Source organism: Sardina pilchardus, chromosome 24 (assembly GCF_963854185.1).
Source record: "Sardina pilchardus chromosome 24, fSarPil1.1, whole genome shotgun sequence".
Taxonomy (NCBI): Eukaryota; Metazoa; Chordata; class Actinopteri; order Clupeiformes; family Clupeidae; genus Sardina; species Sardina pilchardus.
Window position 1 is genome coordinate 13,183,741 of NC_085017.1, and position 21,860 is coordinate 13,205,600.

General features: G+C 45.0%; 1 protein-coding gene across 1 annotated transcript in view; it reads right to left on the minus strand.

The window, feature by feature from the left end:
* The window catches only part of rims3 (regulating synaptic membrane exocytosis 3), a 59,224-nt gene extending 44,519 nt beyond the window's left edge, over nt 1–14,705 (minus strand). Inside the window, exon 1 of the mRNA XM_062528673.1 lies at nt 14,534–14,705. The gene's annotated coding sequence lies outside the window, so the exon portion shown is untranslated. The remainder of the gene's footprint in view (nt 1–14,533) is intronic.
* Nucleotides 14,706–21,860: the final 7,155 nt, after the last annotated feature.

The window sequence follows — 21,860 nt, forward strand, 5'->3', positions numbered from 1 at the left end:
ACAGTACAACTCTGCCTCTGTTATGTGTAATACTATGTATGCGTTACGAATGTCTGTCGATGTTTAATGAATGTTTGGTGGTAAACATGAATTTATTAATTCCAAAAGAGCTTATTTAGAGTGAGTCTGTGAGTGTGAGGGTGAGAGAGGGAGAGAGACAGAGAATTCTTGAAACCATTGAAAAACCTCGATGTAAAACAGTTTAAAATGAAAGCCAACATAATAATTTGCAAATTGGGTTTCCTGAGTTGTCTGACAGAAGTGCATTTCTCCCATGTCAACTCATCACATTATCAGTTTACACTGTATTACTGTCTTTGACTCCACCAAGAATTTAAACAAGGAACCGAGAAAGAAAGTGTGTGTGTGGGTGTGTGTGTGTGTGTGTGAGAGAGAGAGAGAGAGAGAGAGAGAGAGAGAGAGAGAGAAAGCAATAGAAACAGGCAGACAACAGGCGAACCTGGCTTCCAAGAGAACACAGAATATATGGTCACTGTCAAAGGAGCACTTCTTTCTAACACTGTGAAAAGTATCAATATCAAAGATGGACATTCTTCCTCCAATTCCAAAAAAATGCCCATACTTCTTGGCCCTCTGCTGCTATAGCTTTTCTCAACACTGTTCCCACACAGTCCCGTGCTAATAAAGTAAATAACTCTAATTGAGAGAGAGGAGGATGCCTGCAGCAAGAAGAACTAGTCAGTATATAGTAGTTAGAGCAGGCAAGCCACAGCCTTGGAGAATCTCACACCCAATCAAATAAAACTCCTACCATTCACACTGATTGGCTGGGGTTGTTTACGACTCTGTCTGACCCACTTTGTTTGTTTGCCATTTACGGAACCGAGACTGTGTATGATATGAATGCCAGAGATTTTTGGGGCAAACACACACACACACACACAATTCCTTCAATTAAGACTAGAATCACAGACCACTCCTTGTCTGTTGCCAGTCTGTGTTTTACGTTATGCATTTCTATCCGCCTTGATGCTAGTGTTCATCAATAGCAAACTGTCTGCGCATCTGTCCAATACCAATCTTGGCAACATACAACTAGGAACTCTTAACCGATATAGAGCACTTAGAACTCGCAATGAGAGAGACAATTTAGAGCGATACTTTGACTTCTTAAAAGCCCGTTCCTTTTACTTTTCCCCATTACAGAGAGGGTGAATATCTAAAAAAAATAATCGCCCGACTAACAGCACTGGCAGCGAACGCTAGCAACATTCAAAAGCAAATCCCCCATCTGCCATATGAACAGAAGCCACAGATCCTCTAACACACAACAGTTTCTTTTTTACATGAAACAGAACTAACACATTATCAGTGGGCTTATAATAAGCATTTTTAAACCATGACGTGGAACTCAGCAGGGGACATGAAGATACAGACAACATTGACATCCAGAGGGAGACAGGGGGAAGAGAGCAGGGAAAGAGAGAGAGAGAGAGAGAGAGAGAGAGAGAGAGAAAGAGAGAGGGAGAGAGAGAGAGAGAGAGAGAGAGAGAGAGAGAGAGAGAGAGAGAGAAAGAGAGAGGGAGGGAGGGAGGGAACTGAACTGGATTAGTCATAGCTCCAACAGGACATAAGCACCACTGCATTTGTTCTTATTTGTTCTGGTTTGTACCTGTCGCACATTTACGAGACCTGACAGTACATAGTTTAAATCCACAATAAAAACTAAATGTGTGTTGGTAATAGATTCTCAAAGCCAGGACCTGAAGTGATCCCTAAAGTCAGGCAGGTTGAGAAGGTCAACCAAGGTCATGGGAATGGGGCCAACAGGCTTCAGGAGAACCTGGCGCATATTCCCAGTTCCACATGCTACACAGTGACACGGATAGATGACTCCTGTACCGCCTTAGAACCAGAGAGAGTGTGTGACCTTGAGAGTGCACTCAAAGGCACACTCAAACTCTCTCTCCTACTCAAACACACACACACACACACACACACACACTTATACAAACACAAATACACACACAGTCACACTCAGGGCCAGATGTACGTACATTTGCAAATAGCGTTATCAGCACCATGGCCAACCCGCAGAAACCGTGCGCTGTGACACTTCAGTTAATGTGGTATTCATCGAGCCTGTAGTTCATCGGATAAACAGTGTTGTTCCCTGCCCCCTACCGCAATTTACAAACGTTGATGAACAACTGACCAACATACTTAAATCACAAGCGCAGTTGAATGAAGTTAACTGATTACAACTTTACAGTAAAAGGAATCCAACGTTTAGCGATCATGAAATAATACAATACTGTACATGATGTCAACAAGCAGGAAGATAATGAAGAGTAGTACTAGTAGTTCTGCTCAAACTACGGTACTTGTGCATGTAGGCTATGGAAGATTGGTCTGATCTAGCAAGTAGGAAAGTGGATGACTTGAAAGTGAAAATATGACATTCGAAAGGCCAACAAAAGTTAAGGTTGCGTTTGATATAGTACAAAGATACAAAACTGGTGCTCTAAATAGGGATTCTGTTGTCTTTGAAGGTTTCTGTTATTGACGCATTTAACCACAATTTGGATCAACACCTGCTCTTACAAGGCAGAAGTATTTCAGCGCAAAATAGACATGCACTTTCAAGGCCAGTTTACGTACATTAAGGGGAATATATACAGTAATTGGGTGCATTTTACACATCTCCTCCCATCTTTTCACATAAAACTGACTTTCCTCTCACTCTTATGAATGCATATGCATGACACCAAAAAGCGCAATTTGACATTCTCAGCTCGCCATATTTTACACGCAACTTGCCCACCTGAAGTGGGCACAAAATCATTGTGTGTGTGTGCATGTGTGTGTATGAGTGAGTAAGTGTGTGTGTGTGTGTGGCAGGAGTCCACAGTAGTGAGGAGACCAGAGTGTGCCCCCTCCTCTGCTCATGTGATTGCAGACGCGTGATGCTGCGATTAAACCCACGGCCCAGGGCCACATTAAACATGCAGCCGCTCTGCTCTGCTCTGCTCTGCTCTGCTCTGCGCTCCACCGCAACCCTCACCCACTGCTGCGCTGGTCCACCGCAACACAGCTCCCTCTCTCTCTTCCCCTCACCTTCACTCTACAGTATTCCCATCTCTCTCTCTCTCTCTTTTACTCCATCACTCTATCCCATCTATCTCTCTCTTTTACTCCATCACTCTATCCCATCTATCTCTCTCTTTTACTCCATCACTCTATCCCATCTCTCTCTCTTTTACTCCATCCCATCTCTCTCTCTCTTTTACTCCATCACTCTATCCCACCTCTCTCTCTTCGCCTCACCTTCACTATCCCATCTCTCTCTCTCTTTTTTACTCCATCACTTCTCATCTCTTTCCGTTTCCCTCCATCCTCTATCCCAATTTCTCTCTTTTCATCATCAGTCTCTCAGTCTCTATATCTCCTACTCACTCTCTCCTTATGCCTCTCTCTGTGTCCCATACACTCTCCCTCTCTCTCTCTCTCTCTCTCTCTCTCTCTTCACCCCTCTCTTCCCATTGCTTTCTCCTTCCCTCTCCCTCTCTCTCGCTCCCTGTTTCACTTCTTCTGTTACCCTTACTTCCTCTCAGTCCTGCTCTTTCCCTGACCTTTCCTCTATTTCTCTATGCCAGTGCAGTGCAGTGCAGTGCAGTGCGGTGAAGAGCAGAGAGAGAGAGGCTGTAAAATCACACTGCTCGCTGCGCTTTTCACACACACCAAAGAGAAAAAAAAACGTGTCTGGGATTCTCACGTGCCCAACGGAGAGAGGGGAAACGCAAGGTCACACAGAAATGGTGATATCTATAAACACACACACACACACACACACACACACACACACACACACACCGATCTCAATATTTCAGCGGAACAAAAACAAAAACATTGAGTGCACTTTTTCCATTTTGGTTTGATGGCACAGTGGAGGGCCGGTGGGAGCAGCTCACAGCCCATATTAAAAGCCATCAACACTCAGCGCTGGTGCTCTTCTGAGTGAGAGCATTAATAATGATGAGACCCAGAGAGAGTGGAGAACATGAGTCAGACACACACAGCACATTGAGACAATGGCAGCAGATCTGGCCATGCAACACGGAGACTAGGGAAGAACAGACTCAGAGAGGGTAGGAGAGAGAGAGACAGAGAAAGTGAGTGAGAGAGATGGAGGGAAGGAGAGAGGGGGGAGGAAGCAGAAAGAGAGAGAGAGGGGAGAAGGAGAGAGAGATAGGGGACACACAGGGAAGAACAGAGAGAGACAGAGAGAAGGAAAGAGGGAAGGAGAGAGAGATGTGAGAGGGAGAGAGATAGGGGACACACAGGGAAGAACAGAGAGGGAGAGGAAGAGAGGGAAGGAGAGAGAGGGAAAAGAAAGGAGAGAGAGACAGGGAAGGAGAGAGGGAGAGAGAGATAGGGGACACACAGGAAAGAACAGATATAGAGGAAGATAGAAGGAGAGAGGGAGAGAAAGAGATGAAAATGGAGGGATCAATCTTTCTGAGGTGATGGAGAGAGAGAAGAAAGGAGAGAGGAAAGAGAGAGAAAGCGAGAGGGCTGGGTTGAGAAATGTGAATAGGGGAAGAAGAGAATTACAGGGACAGGTGGGAAGACAGAGAAAGAGGGAGAACATGATGGAAAGAGAGAACGCTGCACTGACAGGCAGCGAGCGAAAGAGGGATGGAGGAAGGGAATAAAAAGTGGAGAATGAGAGAAACAGAGAATGGTAGGAAGAGAGAGAGAGAGAGAAAGCTAGAGAGAGAGAGAGAGAGAGGGAGAGAGGCTTCATCTGTTTCAGCTCTAAATTTAATCAATGCTCTCCCTCTCCCTCACCCTCTCACAGACTCACACACACACACACACACACAAACATACATACGTTCACATTCATACATAAACACATGTACGCTAACACACACTCACACACTCACACACACACTCACACACACACACACACACACACACACACACACACACACACACACACACGCACTGTGTTCTCCTCACACACTTGGAGGCTACAGAAGTCTGGTGGCCCCAGTGGTATTCACTCGGCAGTCTCCAACGGAGAGGAAACTAGGCAAAGATGAGGAGAAAACGAGAGCAAGAACGAGGGAGAGAGAGAGAGAGAGAGAGAGAGAGAGAGAGAGAGAGGAGGGGAAAGGAAGACAGGGTGAAAGAAAAAGGGGGAGGGGAGCGACTGAAACTGAATCTGAATAATTCTATTAGCGCACCACCAAAGGAGACAGCTTGGAAGAGGAAGAGAGAGAGAGAGAGAGAGGGATAGAGAGAGAGACAGAGGGAGAGAGAGAAATGCATTATTTGTATGTTTTTGCATTTTGAGTCTTATTTTCATCTTCAACATGGGTATTGCTGTGGCTGTACTGTTGTGGTGCACACTTGCCAAGGAGAACTGAATAAAACACATGAATGGAGGAAAGAGAACTGGCAAGAGAGGAGGAGAGGAAAAGGACAACAACATGGGTCAGCATGGACATGAGCTGACCCATCCATCCCTCTCTCCCTCCCTCCCTCCCTTCATCCCTCTCTCCCTCCCTCCATCTGATTCTGGCTCTCACTCCATCCTAACACCTCAGGAGGGCACAGGAAGCTCCCGCTACCCCGTCTGCTCACACACACACCAGCAGCCAGGGAGAGAGGGATAGAGGAGCGGAGAGGGAGGAGAGGAAGGAGAGAGGGATAGAGGAGAGAGGGAGAGGAAGGAGAGAGGGAGAGAGGAGAGAGGGAGAGGAAGGAGAGGAAGGAGGGAGAAGGAGAAGGAGGAGAAGAGTGTGAATGAGGAAGAGAGTGAGTGAAAAGAAAAAGACCTCTTCCACCCTGTCTCCCACTTTCCCTTTTTCTCCCTCCCTCCCTGCCTCCCTCTCTCTCAACACTTCTCTCTGCCTTCTCTCTCTGCCTTCTCCCTCATCCGTCACCCAGGCCTCTGTCCTACCCCCGCTAATCTTCGCCTGCTAAAGTGTTAATGTCGGGGAAATATGTGACGGCTTTGCCCACACACACACACACACACTCACACACACACACTCACACACACACTCTCCCCCTCCTTCCCCATCACCCCCTCCAGAAAAACAGCTGATACCATAACGGTTCCTCGTCATCCGTCAGGATAGCCGGACGGACCGACGCCCCCCCCCCCCCCGCCAAACAAGACGTTGACATTTGGGAGAGCCAGGCCCTCTCTGGCTCCAGCTCTGAGGCTGTGGGCAGGCCTGGGGGGGGGGGGGGGGGGGGAGCGTAGCGCTGCTCTGTGGATATATTTAAGCTGCTGAGAGAGGGGAATGTCGACCCAGGGCTCATTGATTATGGCCTGTGATGTTGCTGTGTGTGTGTCTCGGAGAGGTTGTGAAGTGGATGTGGACAAGGGAGCCCAAACAGGCTGGTGCCGCTATGCACAAAAAACACACACATGCGCAAACACACACACACACACACAATCACAATCAAACACACACACACACACACACACACACAAACACACACACACACATACACACACACACACACACACACACACACACACACACACACACACACAATCACAAACACACACACACACACACACACACACACACACACACACAATCACAAACAAACACAAACAGACAGAGAGACACACACACACAATACACACCCAATCCCAGCTAGGGGTGCCATGTTCTCAAATGAGATTATTGTTCGCTAATGGAGAGGGAATGGTGTGAACCACGAAAGCCTGTGTTCCCGTCTTCACCAACTACACTAGAAAAGGCATCACTCAAATCATGCAATGGTGAGAGCGCGAGAGATACAGAGAGATAGAGGGAGAGAAAAAAGAGAAAGAGGCAGAGGGAGAAAAGGATGGAGGGAGAGAGAGAGTGTGTGTGTGTGTGTGTGTGTGCACGTGTGTGTGTGTGTGTGTGTGTGTGTGTGTGTGTATGAGAGAGAGAGAGAACACGAGACACATGAGACCCATGCTGAGAGGCACGCATTTACACCATGTTTTTTAAATCACTCTCTCATCACACACACACACACACACACACACACACACACACACACACTCAACCTCACACACACCATAACCACTCCTTAGGCTTTTCAACAAGCACCTGATTGAAAGCTGAAGTACACGTGTTATTGGGCCTTCTGTGTGTGTGTGTGTGTGTGTGTGTGTGTGTGTGTGTGTGTGTGTGTGTGTGTGTGTGTGTGTGTGTGTGTGTGTGCCAGAGCATCTGAAGCGTGTTGGCTAGTGAGTGTATGTATGACTGGTGTAATAACGGGCAGTGAGGACCATTAAGCAGGAAATAGAACATGCTTCCTGCCACCATACCCTCCACCCATTGGACTGTGTCATGCCAGTTCTCTTGTGCCAGACGGTCCATTCCTGCTATTTGGCACGGACGCCGCCATGAGCTAACCCCCATCTCTAGCTGAACAACTTGCAGAATGCTGAGACTCAAGCCAAGGAGCTTAGCTCAATGGCGGAGAACGGAACGCAAATAAATTGTGATTTGACTCAGTAAACAGTTGGAATCGATTTCAAACGACGAAGAGAGAAGAGACATCGGCATTTGCCGCTTGTTGATCGTCTTTTCGATGTGGTGCGCCGTTTGTTTTTTTTCTGTTCTTTCCGTCACATGAAATTTGATTTGTACTGATAATCTTCTGGCATATTTGCTTTTGCTTTGCAGTTACACACTGGTTCACCAGCACATCATTAACAAGGCCAACCATTTCAATTTGGGTCTCTCTCAGCGGCTTTCTGTATTAATCCAATCTGATTCGATCCTGCTGGGCATTTAATTGGTGCATCGTGGAGTGACATGGACAGAAATTGCTATTGGTCACAGCCTCAGGCGATCACTATGGAAGCCACTTCACCTGGATGTCCTCCAAGGGTGATAAACACCTGCAGCAACACCATGCAGCCAAACACTACTTTCCCCAACATCAACAACAACAACAACATCATAGTGTTTCTTATGGCTAGTCCCAGATCGTTGTGCTCGGTTTTGGCAGTAAAATATAAATTCAATCACTCGAGCTGCCTAAGCAACAAAGTACCCAAGACCACACAATGACTAGCCACACTCCTGAGACTGAAACAAGCCTATGAGAAACAGACTGCTTGGCACGAAAACAATCAGTGGTAAGTAGTAGAAGCTAGCTGATACCCCCACAGAAAGGTGTAACATCGACTAAACGTATTTATTCTTCCACAAAGGTCACACATGTGTGGAATGCCTTGAGAGACGGAAGAGTTTTAAAACTGCATCTAAATATTTGAGCATATTTCCTCTCAGATGCATGAACTTCCGTAAACATTCTCCCTATCCCACCATGCACTTGTGGGACACATCTGACACAACTGACAGAATTCTCACAGGATGTTTTGGCGTTAATTTCACAGCATGTTTAAGCATGTTGAAGTGCTTTGGTCAGTGCCTTTTCTCCTGTTGACTGCTGAATGATGAAGATGAGATATGGCTGCAAGCAGAGCTCAATCTCCCAAAGCCATAAATAAATGCAAAACAGAACGACAGGACAAGAAACAACAACAACACACACACACACACACACACACACACACACACACACACACGTACACATTACACATACAGTAAACAAACAGACACACACAAAACACTAAGCTAAAAAAAGAAACAGAGCTGGAGAGAGGGATGGAGCAAGAAAAAGAGAGAGATGAAGAGATAGAGGTAGAGAGATGGGAAGAGAGAGAGAGAGAGAGATGGAGAGACAGCAGTGGAAAGAGAGATAGAGAGACAGGTGGAAAAAGAGAGATGGGGAGAGAGACAGAGAGAGATAAAGAGAGAGATGTAGAGACAGAGATGGAGAGAGAGAGATGGAGAGACAGAGATAGAGAGAGCTAAAGGGAGAGATGGGGAGAGAGAGATGGAGAGACAGAGACGGAGAGAGAGGGAGAGAGAGAGAGAGAGAGCGTGATCTGGGTTAGCGGAACAGTGAATGATGACACAGGGCTCAGTTCTGACTGCTGTCCTGCCTCCTTGAGCAGTGACTAATCATGATGGGCCTCACCTCCTCCCGGCCTGGGACTGACCGACCATCCATCAGCCAGGGTCAGGGCTCATCCCATGGCTGACAGGCCATCTCGACAAATACATGTAAAACTAAGGGCTGCTTCAGTTTATTATTGGGCTATTGGCCTTTAATTGAGATAGGGCAGTAGATATGAGTGTGCGTCGCACTCTATGGGGCAAAACATCTTATGACATGCTTCGAAAAGGAACTAAAAGAGTATGGAGGGAGGGGAGCGCTGTGGTGCAACTGGCTACAGTGTCAGTGCCCATACCATATTTGGGTCCACGTGCTGTACCCACTGGGTTGACCTGGGTCTTTTCTCAATCCTACCCCATCTCACTCTCCCACTTGCTTCCTGTCACTCTCCTCACTGTCCTATCAGATTAAAGACATTAATGCCTCAACAATATATATATTTATTTATTTTATTTTATTTTTAAAGTAGGGAGGCATGTTAGGAACGAAAGGAACTAAAAAGGCAGAGGGAAGTGGAGGTCCTAGCTTGCTAGGAACTAAAGTAACTGAAAATAGCAGGGAGAGGAGGACGTCCAGGCATGTTAGGAACTAAAGGAACTAAAAGAGCAGGGCGATGTGAAGGTCCAGGCCCGTTAGGAACTAAAGGAACTAAAAGAGCAGGGAGATGTGAAGGTCCAGGCCCGTTAGGAACTAAATGAACTAAAAGAGCAGGGTGATGTGAAGGTCCAGGCCCGTTAGGAACTAAAGGAACTAAAAGAGCAGGGAGATGTGAAGGTCCAGGCCCGTTTGGAACTACAGGAACTAAAAGAGCAGGGAGATGTGGACCTGCTGACCTGATCATCTGAGACCAGAGAGTTACTCAGCTGCGCCAACACCAGCTCCTTCATCTGCTATTAAGGCACCACAATTCATCAATATGACACAAAGGCACACTCAAGCCAGCCACTTCTCTCATATGTTTATCCTAAGTCATTCACAATCCAAATAAGATGTTACTTTGGCAGGCTTAGCAGGGCTGTACAGAGACATGGGCTTCACCTCCCATAATGAATTGTTGTGCAAAGAGCATCACAACTGAAACTGAGAATTACGCAACCTGAGTATCTATGATTTAGCAATGCATTAAAGCTTTTTGGACATGCAATCCTTGACCGCAGTAACAGATGTGTAGCCAAGTTAACTATGAATTTATTCATGTATTATAATGTATTATTTATTCATTTAATATAGCCTTCCACCATCATTTTGTTCCAACATTTCCTTCAGAATAACTAAAGTATCAACCAATCAATCAATCAATCAATCAATCAATCAATCAATCAATCAATCAATCATTTAATCAACCTATCTATCTATCTACTGTATCTATCAACCTATCTATCTATCTATCTATCTATCTATCTATCAGGGCTACATCCTCTGGTCTGCCTGTGTGTCTCTGTGGGTGCAAACCTCTCAGAGTGTTTATAACAGCACAAGGACATCAGGTCCCAGTGCGCTTGGTGAGAAGATAGCCGTGTGGGAGAGTGGCTCCTTCCCCTCCTCACATTCAGTCCGCGGTGGAAACAGTCGTGCTTGGACACGAGTCGTCGTGATTGAACTCGCCGACCGCCACACATGGGCCATTGTTGTCCCGTGAGTCCTCTAGACCCGAACCCACTCCCTGATTCAAATGACGTGCATAAACACCGAGATAGACACACACTCACACACGCACACACGCGCACACCCGCGCGCACACACACACACACACACACACACACACACACACACACACACACACACACACACATACACACAAACAGTGACCGAGCCCTCCCTCCCTGTTTCCATGAAACCCAAACTGATTACTATGATAACTATCTACTTTTGTGTTATTTTCGTTTGATTTTCATTTCAAAAGAGCGGTGGCCGCCTCTCTGCATTATGATGGCGAACACTTAGGGAGGCCGTGGTGATTCAAGGCCAGACTTTGAAAGCCTGCTGCTCCACCTCCAAAGACCTCGCTCGTGATTGGGGAGGAGGGCGCATATGTGTGTGTGTGCTGTGTGTGTGCTGTGTGTGTGTGGGTGTGTGGGAGTTTGTGTGTCTGTGTCTGTGTGCACGTGCATGTGTGTGTGTGTGTGTGTGTGTGTGTGTGTGTGTGTGTGTGTGTGTGTGTGTGTGTGTGTGTGTGCGTGTGTGTGTGTGTGTGTGTGTGTGTGTGTGTGTGTGTGTGTGTGTGTGTGTGTGTGTGCCCGTGCGTTTGTAAGGACCACACAGACATCAAAGACCAGAGTAAAGGGAGGGTGGGAGGGGGCACGGGGGCCATTAGCAAGATACTGTATGTGTTTGGAATAGGTCTGGATGACCTCAAATGAATATCACAATACTATAACAGATTTTGAACATGTATTTACTTCATTTTTGTTGTCAAGTAACTATAGGCTTTAGCAGAGACTACACGTAAAACGTAACCAAAATGTAACGTAACCATTTTCGAGTCAGACCTTCATAACACCCTCTCATAGCATTGTCTGTACACAACACAACATTTACTTAGTGCAGAATGATGTGGCACAACAGATAAACATCAGCCGCCATCATCTATAACTGTCCATCTATACATTTGCCAAAAGACAGTACCCATCAACAAGACCTATTTTGGCCGATACCGATGTTGAACCTAAGGACCTGTACCTAACAGTTCGGTACGAAATTGTGTATCATTACACTCCTAGCCGATACCGGTGCTGGGCGGATACCAGTGTATCCATAGTTGCTTCTTACTGGTGTTACTTCTTACTTTAGTTTATTCTGAAGACTCACCCTGACTGGCTATAGATAGGCAATGAATGTCTGATCTGGGAGGAACAGTAATGACATGCGATGCCCTAAGCTGGCACCACAGACCAAACTGACCAATCACATCCAGCGTGCCAATATGGGCCAACCATCTGAGGCCCTGAGCTTAACTAAATGGACAAGATGCAGAGTTGGCGAATGTCTTAAAAACGAGCTAAAGCTAAATCAACGTCTTGGCCAAATCAACTTTCTAAGTTCGAAGATCCTGACCACAGACATGGGTGTGTCTGTTCAGTTCACCCACAGCCACATGATCAACGTATAGCCTCCACACACAGGGCATCGCACCTTGCCCGACGGTTTGCGCTTAGCTCATAAGGGCCGCGTTTCCCAGATTCGTTAAGAAGCTCTTAAGTGCTAAGAACTTCTTAGGAGCGTTCTTAGAACGTTCTTAGAGTGCGCCTGAGAAGTTCTTAGCACTTAAGAGCTTCTAAACGAATCTGGGAAACCCGGCCAATAACATAAGGGTCCGTGTGGTCAAAAGCGAATGGCCAAACCTGTACCAGTACCACTCATGGGCCACCAGGATACACCGACAGATGTGTGCCTGATGTAGCATCCCCTGCCTGGTCTGGGTCACACAAAACATCATCACACGGGAGCCCGCTTACTGACCCAGAACAACAACCAGCTCCATCCAGGGTTCGGTCCCACATGGGCAACGCCAACAAGCGCAGTGGCCTTTCTCAGGTCAGCCAGTGAGTTCATTTGTCAGAGTTTCTCTCTCTCTCTCTCTCTCTCTCTCTCTCTCTCTCTCTCTCTCTCTCTCTCGCTCTCTCTCTCTCACGCTACCCTAGTTGGACCCTTCTGAATATTTCAACAGACCAGCACAGCACTCAGCTTCTGCGTGCGTGCATGCCAGCGTCTGCGCTACATGCTCTTAAAAGCCAGGACAAGGCAATGAACGAAACATGTGTAACAAACAATGCGCATCTTTATTTTATGGTTTCGTGTTTCTATTTTCTTTCTGTTTTTTTTCCATTAAACTCTCTAAATGCCACGTTCTGTTTGTAAACTGCATCTCAGATCAGTTAACGCAGTGAAGAGTGGCTCCGTTTATGTGTGTTTGTGCGCCGTACGATGGCCCATATGTGTCCTGGTGATAAATCTTACGTTAACATATGCGCATGGGCTCTGGCGACTGAACCTTTGCCAGGCGAGGTAGGAACGCTGCCCAGATTCTCTGCGACGGAGAGGAACAGACTAACATTTGGCTTTACTTTCCCCAGTGGAGAAATCTGATTGCTATTATGCGCCTACTCCGCAGCTGGGCTATACAGTATGGTTTACTCTCGTCATCCCAATCAACTGCGTTTGTGTAGCGTGCCCTTTAAACCGTTCTATCAGTCGGTGGGCTTTGTGTTTTCGACTGTGACGGTGCATTGTACACAGAAAACCGTACCTCTCTCCGATGGTGCGTACTTGGCATGAGGTCTTTCCGTAAAGTGACTCTTTTCTGTGACTGACAAAACAAAATCGGCTATAGTCTGGTCGCCAAGAATACTACATCCTAGAACTGCGCTCTTTCACAACCTGTCACCTGTAGAGAATCGATGGGATGTTTTTAGGGTGAAAAGGTGTGATGCGTCTCTTTCCTCTCCGTGGTCTCATATAGTCAGGGCCAGGGGTCAGCTAATGTTAAACTTAAAGGAGTTAAACTCAAATAGTTAATTTGCGTAAGCGCACTGGGAAACAGATCTACTAGGCTAACGTAAAACAAATAACGGTATATTTTATTTAGGCAGCCGATCAATCGCTTGGTCTTGTCAGACTACAAATAACAGCTTTCTATATTAAGTGAAAGACGTACATTTCGGTACTTGTAATTCTATTTTAGTCACCAATTTGGTTTAAAGTATTCCGTGTGAAAAATATATTTTTAAATTTAACCCACAGCATATTGGCCATGCGTCTACTGCCAGTATAAGTTATCACATGTACATTGACCAAGCATGCAATGAATGCAATACTGGGACACTTGACTGAGGAAATTGGGAGCAAAATTCAACAGCCTCTCTAAATCTTTGCACCTGAATTGTGCCCGACAGAAGGTAGGCTATCTCTCTTCCCTCTTTTGCGCAAGTAATTCCGGGGTTGACGAAGCGACTTCTTGGTTACACCTGGCCAATTGTCTTGCCAGTTATCAATATAAAACACACCTCAGTAAGTAGGGAAACGGGTTAAATGTCTCTTCCACTTAACAGCACAATTAATGAATGAAACACAACATAATACAGAGCATGGATTCAGCACCCACAGCGTAGTCTATCAAATACTCAGGACAATATATGTCGGTGTTCATTTATCAAACGGACCTTGAGAATAGACGAAAATGAAATGTAAGCAATTTAAATGCTAATGAACATCGACCCGAGACTACAACCAAACGCTTGGAATCATAATGTCTTGTTGGCTACCGGAGGAGCTCATGGGCAGCTGAAATATTTGAATTAATTTACTGCAAACAAAGATTTGGATGATTCAGATACATCTGTCCATAAACAATAATACTAGGCTATAAGCTGACAACTATATGGGAAATACAGTCACTGTAATTATCCGCTCCTTGTTAGGCTACCCGTTATTTCGTGAACGTGAGTAGTCTAGGGACGAATTATTTCGTTAGCATTACACTCACTGTATGCCACTGTAAACGACTGGATGCACTTACTGGTTGACAGCAAGCGGTGGCTGCAGCTGAAGCACGGAATCGTCAGAAGTTATCAAATAATATGTTGTGTCTTTTGTCTCGTGGAGAATGGCATCGTTGTGATTTCGCTTGCTGGTTCTTGGATGCCTGATTCCGATTTCCGACTCGACGGGGCTGAATCCACCACGACCGGCGAGACTGTGTTCGAGAGCGATGAAGCACTACTGACTGATACCACAACAGCAGCGGCGCGTTTTCACTGTAGCCTAGCGCACGGAGGCCAACGCCGCCTCATCCTCTTTCCCTCGCTAACTCATCTCCATGGTTACTCACCTGACCCACTTACTCTCCAGGGGCAAGCCGCACGCGGGATAATAAGATGCGGTGATTAGGAATCTTAATTAACTTAAACCCCATCAACAGGCATGGATAGGCACAGACTTCCGATGGACTCCTTGGCGAAACTACAAATTCAAATCAATTGTTTGGATGGAGCATCCGCCAAGGTATTAAGATGTTCGAGCAGGGGGACTTGCCCATTGGCTAGCCTATAGGATTTACTTGCAGTTGGAATATGAGTTCTTATGAATTTGTCTGCTGTTGTCTATTGGCAAGCTCTTTTCAAGCCAATCACCACAACCAACAGCTGCGGACAGTTGGACAACAACTGTATTTCCAAATCACTGGAAATACACAGAGCCAGAGATTTGTATGTCTTCAGCAAACATCTGTAACTAATTACACTGTCAGTATTTTAAAGAAATGTCACCTGTGAAATGAGCCTCACTGCTCTGGCAAGCATCTTGCGAGGACACCTAGGAAACCTAAGCCCCCACTGAGCCAGTGAAAGCTGTTTGTGTTTGCTGGCTACTGTGAGTGTTGTGGCTGCTGATCCTCCTCTGTGACAGACACAATCTTGCTGTTAGAGTGTGTGTGTATGCGCGTGTGTGTGTGTGTGTCGGGTCAGAGCAATAGGGACCTAAGCCTCTCTTTGGTCCGTTAAGCCCATGAGCATATTACATGAATCTGTAGCCCAGGGCAGTGCGCACCACTCAAGATGTTCCTCTGGCATAACTGGTTGAAAAAAACTAGTTGAGTAACATGGCCATAACACCAAGGTCGTCAGGTTGATATCCTGGGTGGGAGCACGCAGATTACTGGGAAAAAAATGAAATTAATAATAATAAGACTTCTAGGTACAGTAGGCTATACGGTAAGCTCCCGGGTGCTCTAAATACACACATCTGCTAAATAGGAATCTGTGCACATCAATGTGGCGGGATGTAGCTGTGATCTATTGCATCTTGAAGGCAGCAAACCTCCTAAGGCCCAAGCTGTTTTTTTACATGCAATTTGTATTTATCTTTGCTATTTGGGCTTATTGGAACCTAATTAGAATAAAAACGAAGTATCGTCTTTTGATATGATGTACTTTTAGAGAAAAATGATGTCCACATATGTGGACTCTGGGTCCGTACTTCCATATAACACACACACTACATCAATGTGGCTGGATGTAGCTGTGATCAAATGCATCTTGGAGGCAGCATTATTCAAGCACCTGGAACCTGAAACCTTGAGTTTGAAAAAGATCCATGGATTCCACAGTCATTTTACCATTTACTAATAGACTCTAAAAAAATCTAAAAGTCTCTGTGCTGAATGGTGGCACATTCAAAGTGCATAAATATTGTATGCATCAGAAGTGAACGGTTGCTCTTAAAACAGAAACACATTTGCGAATGCTAACATTAAAAAAAAGCAACATATCAACATGAAAGGACCCACATGAAGAGTTCTCTGACGCCGTTAGTAAGTGGAGCTGGTTCTCTTTCATCAGGCCAGCCGGGCAGCTTAAAGGCAATGTTGTGTAACTAGTCTCACTCCCTTCAACTACACACTGGGCTCCAGAGAAGCAGCTCCAGTCAGACTTCATTACGGCAAGAACCTCAACATCAGCAGCAGTGTAACATCCTTACTTACTTACTTAATGCTGCACAATCATCCATACTAACATCCTCTAACTTACTTATTTGCTAGTGTTTGCACAGTCATCCATACTAACATCCACTTACTTAGTGTTGCACAGTCATCTATACTACATCCACTAACTTATTTACTAACATTGCACAATCATCCATACTTCATCCTCTAACTTACTTGCACAATCATACTAACATCCACTAAGTTACTTATTTACTAGTGTTGCGGCCATCCATACTAATCTACGTACTTACTGATGTTGCAGTCATCCAAACTAAAAATGTATTATGATACCCTGAAATTAAAAATGGTACCTTAAGAATTGTATTTTAATCAGGTTTTACTGTAATACAGTTTTTCTCAATTGTTTACACACAATTTCTGGTACTTGAGACACAATTCCAATAATATGTAGCTCATGCACCAACCTCCTGAACCGATTCTGCTGAACTATAAGCACAATTTCTGCTTTACACTCAAATTGCCGTTCTAAAACACACTGTTTTCAAAACACTACACACAATTCTGTGCATTAGACACAATTTTCATGAAGAAAATGTCTTGTTTTCACAAAGAACACACTGCCATTCAAATTCTAAAGCTAACTGCCCTAGTGCCCTACCATGCACACTGACTCTTCAGATGGGCAAACTCCTGTGTCACACAGTCTTACAATTAGCAATCAGAGCTTTAGTATTACAGTATAGTACAGGCAGAGGCAGAGCCAGAGGAGTGAGAGTAAGAGGAGGAGGATGGGGAGGCCAAGGACCGTAATCTCTGATGAGATCCGAGCCACTAGAACATTGCAGTGCTGCGTATCAATACAGTACAGTACCGGACAGTACAGCTCAATGAGCACAGTAGTACAGTATTGCCTGTGGGCTGTTCTGTAGGACTGTAAAAATAAAGTATGTTTCAAGTATTTGGGGAAAGTAATCCTACTTTGTATTCCTACACAGTTTACAGTATTTTACTATTTGTTTGGTAGCCGAAAGATTACCAACACAAGGGCTTCTGTCTCCTGAACAGGAAACTGAAATCATGAGCATTGTCCTAGAAAAAAACGGCATAACTTTACGGCAAATACAAAGAAAAATAATAGAAAACAATGAGATATTTCAAAATATTGATAGGGTAAGCATATCAACTTACTGTATCAGCTTATCTACTGTTTGTAGTACTGTTTGTAGTGTAACACTGAACAAAAAAAGGCCCAAGTCATTATAATGAATGGAGAAGAAGTGTTTTCAATTCATCGCAGTGTTTTACACTGAGCACATCAGTGTTCAACTGGTCCTTATAAATGTCTTGATATATGATGGTTTGTGTGTGTCTCTTGAGAACAAAAGAGCATTTTGAGGAGAAATTACATTGTTTTGAAGGTAAAGTTTTGCAGGAGAATTGTGGAGTTTTGCCCATTGTGTGTGTTGTTTTGGATTTGTGTGTAGAGTTCTGAGAATATGAGGCATGTTTTCAGAAAATGTGTGTTAACAATCAAGAAAAACTGTAATTATAATAATAATAAAACATATTTCTTAACAGTTAACAAAGACAACAAAGAATGTTAAGATCCATTTTCTTTCATCTAGGTCTATTGCATTACTCCTATTATGTCCAATTTTGGTATTGTGACAACACTACAGTATTAGTTACTTATCACTTCCCTAAGCTCCCTAATCAGCTCCAACTACTGATGAGTGACTCAGCAGATAACCCATCACGAGGAGAGGCTCTTCATAACAACTAATGACAGGGGGCTTTATGCGCTCTGATTGGTGGGGCATCGTATAACAAGTGCCGTGTCATCATGGATGAGACCTGTCAGAGAGCTTGAGTAATTGAGTTGTACTTGTTTTGCATGGCACTGTAAGGCTATGTGAAATAAATTAAATAGCTGCCAAATAAGCAAATTCAGTGCGAGCTCCATGGAGGGATGAAACACACAGACCATGTTCATCTCTCTAAAGACTCTTTCATCAGTCTTTCATCAAGAGAATGTGCACTTTTGGAGAATGGGCAGGACTGGGTCACTTCCTCAATCTTGATTCGGCTAATATAATAATGTCAGGGTGTCATTATATTCAGTACAGCCTGTGTCTTTCTCCTGACGCAGAGGGAGGAAAGTGCTATGTTCTATAGACCACACATGGCACCACACACACACACACACACACACACACACACACACACACACACACACTGACACACACACACACACACACACACACACACACACACACACACACACACACACACACACACACACACACACACACACACACACACACACACACGGACATCAATCACATCAGATCAATGACACTCTCGCCCTAAGGAATGTTACTGTGCACACAGTGCAATCAATTCATCCACAGGGTCTTTTGTTCCAATTACAAAGGCTATCAAGCCAGTGTAAAGCCACAGGAAGTGCTGTGCAGGACTGTAGCGGTGGTGAGACATGTTATTATGCTGTTCATACAGCTGTCCCTGTCCGCACACCAGCTACCACAATTACAGACATCATCAATTACCTGGGCAGAACAGCAGCAAGTAACACGTAAAAGTGTGTGTGTGTGTGTGTGTATGTGTGTGTGTGTGTGTGTGTGTGTATGTGTGCGCGTGTTTGCACAGGCTATGTGTGTGTGTGTGCGTTTGCAGAGGCTATGTTTGTTATTCTGTGGGGGGTGTGTGTTTGTTTGAGCACACAAATACTGTATGAATGTGTGTGTGTATGTGTATATGTCTATGTGTGACTGTGTGTGTTTGCACACGCTTTGTTACAGTAGCTTTTTGTTATTTGGTGGGAAGTGTGTGTTCATGTTTGTTTGGGCGCACACATGTATTTGTGTGTGTGTGTGTGTGTGTTTGCACTTGCTATGTCAGAGTAACGTTTTGTTGTTTGGTGCATGGGATTCAGTGGCTACGTTCGAGCAGACCTACAGTAAGTGAACGAACATGCCAGGCTTGTCCTGCCCCACCCTTTCAGTGCTACACACCTAGAAAAAGGGCGTTCTAGTGCATGTTTCATATATGGCACCCCTAAAAGGTTCTTTGAACCATTTTGAAGAGTTCATCAAAGGAACCCCTAAGGGTTCTTTATGGAACCCCTCTTTATTTATAGCACCTCAAGGACCCTTTTTTTAAAGAGTGTATGCTCTGCTGGCCTCGGTCGTCACCACAGCTCTTTACGCTGCCGCTGTCTTCTGTTGGTAAAGATTATCCGTTTAGCTCCCAGCCAGGGCCAGCGCTCCATTAACCAATCCCCCTCGGCCCAGTCCTGGACATTAACCAATCCCCCTCGGCCCAGTCCAGTCCAGTCCAGGACATCCTCGCATGTTTGTGCTCGTCTCTCAGGGGTGTGGAAATGGAATTACGTAGGAAACACTGACCATTTCCCTCGGACACATGTTCCCTGTTAGTGAGGGCATCTGCCAGTTGATCTTTTTTTTTCTTGGTGTGTGTGCGTGTGTGTGCGCGTGTGCATGTACATGTGTTTGTGTGTATGCTTGTTTATCTGTGTGTGTGTGTGTGTGTGTGTGTGTGTGTATGTGTGTGTATGTGTGTGTGTGTGTGTGTGTGTGTGTGTGTGTGTGTGTGTGTGTGTGTGTGTGTGTGCCTGTCTGCTGCATTAACTTTATCTTGGGGTCTGCTCTTCCTCTCAGATGATAAATGTTGTGGTCAGTATCCTCAATCCTTATTACAGATACAAATAGGCCAAACCACGTTTATGGCAAACAAGTCATTGACATTCAATAATAGTAAACATCACCTAAAATAAATCTTCCCTCATCAATTCTCTCACTGAGACTCTATATATAGACCACACGTCCTCTTACACTCTCCTGATGGATTTCCTGATTTCCTGAATAAGGCACAGTGTTTCATAAGAGCCCTTTGTGAAATATCAGTTATTAATACACAGTAACACAGCCCACGCGTTCTACAGCGCTACCCTCGCAGGATAATAGCATGATTAACTGCACTCAATAACGCCGGGATAATACAACGAGTCCGACAGTCTTTGAGATTTAACCAATTTCCTCTGCTGTTCTGACAGAATTACAGAGATTTCTGAATTCTATAGCCTGCTTCTGTAAGCCATATGCAAGCAAAATCCTGTTTTGTACATGTGCTAGCATTTAGTACATAATTAAATAAGATTCTGTCTGGATAATATGCTCTCTATTCTCTTACATACAGTATCACAGAAAGTCATTTCACTCAACACTGGAGACTATATAATTCATATTTGATCATACATATGCTGTATGCAGTAAAATAGTGCCTTAGACAGAGAAGATGAGATATCGTGTATCAAGTACTAAGAGATGGATGCTCTATTTTGATGATTTTAAGATCAATATTGAGATGCCTGTTACGCGTAGTAGGCTAGGATCAGTGGCGGTTCTAGACTGAATTACTCCCCAGGCGAGATCCTCCACGAGCGCCCCCATGAGTGTTTTTTGACGCACTTTGCGTCAGTCGGGCTCATAGGGTTAAGCGCTCGTGCCGCCCCATACAAGATGCCGCCCCGGGCGACCGCCCGGTTCGCCCGTACCTAAAACCGCCACTGGCTAGGATATAAGTCAGCACTGGTCAGTATTTACACATGCAGGTTGTTCAGGGCAGGTAGGTGTGTGTGTGTGTGTGTGTGTGTGTGTGTGTGTGTGTGTGGGGGGGGGGGGGGTTATAATCAAACTATAAGCGCAAAGCCTTCAGTTCTGCCAGAGTGCCATCTCATCTGATTCCAGAGTTGCTTCACCGTTGCCAGAGACTCGCCCATCTCGGAGTGTAATTTTGTCTCACACACACGCTACCGTATGTCTCAGGTCATCGGTGGCTCATCGCGCACGTCAGCTCTAAAAATCTGCCCTTTTCAGCAGTAATAGCCCTGAAGCAGCAGTTTGTACTATCACACACACACACGCACGCGCGCGCGCCTCGGGGCCGGGTCTCGCACGCACACTGCTCTAGTTCCTTCCATGGCGTTTGGTTCTCCATTATTCTACTTGTTTGCTGAATCCTTAAGAAGTTATTTGCGTTCTAGATGAAAATGTATCACTCAGGTAAAAAAATCGTTCTGACTGCTAATGTGTTGGATCTCAGTGTGTCTAAGATAACTTATTTCTATATGACTCTTTGAGTCCAGTGACGATGCCTGTGAACATCATCATTGGTGAGTTATCGCCCCCTGCAGTTTGGATTCTGAAACGCACTGGAGCCTGTAGTCACCGCAACATTTGCACAAACATCATATTCCACATCACATGTCTCTTTAACTTTAATTATTTATCTTCACAGTCTGATTTAACTATGTTTGTTTATCTCAGATGTTAATGATGTCTGTTGGAAAAAAAGCAAAGCC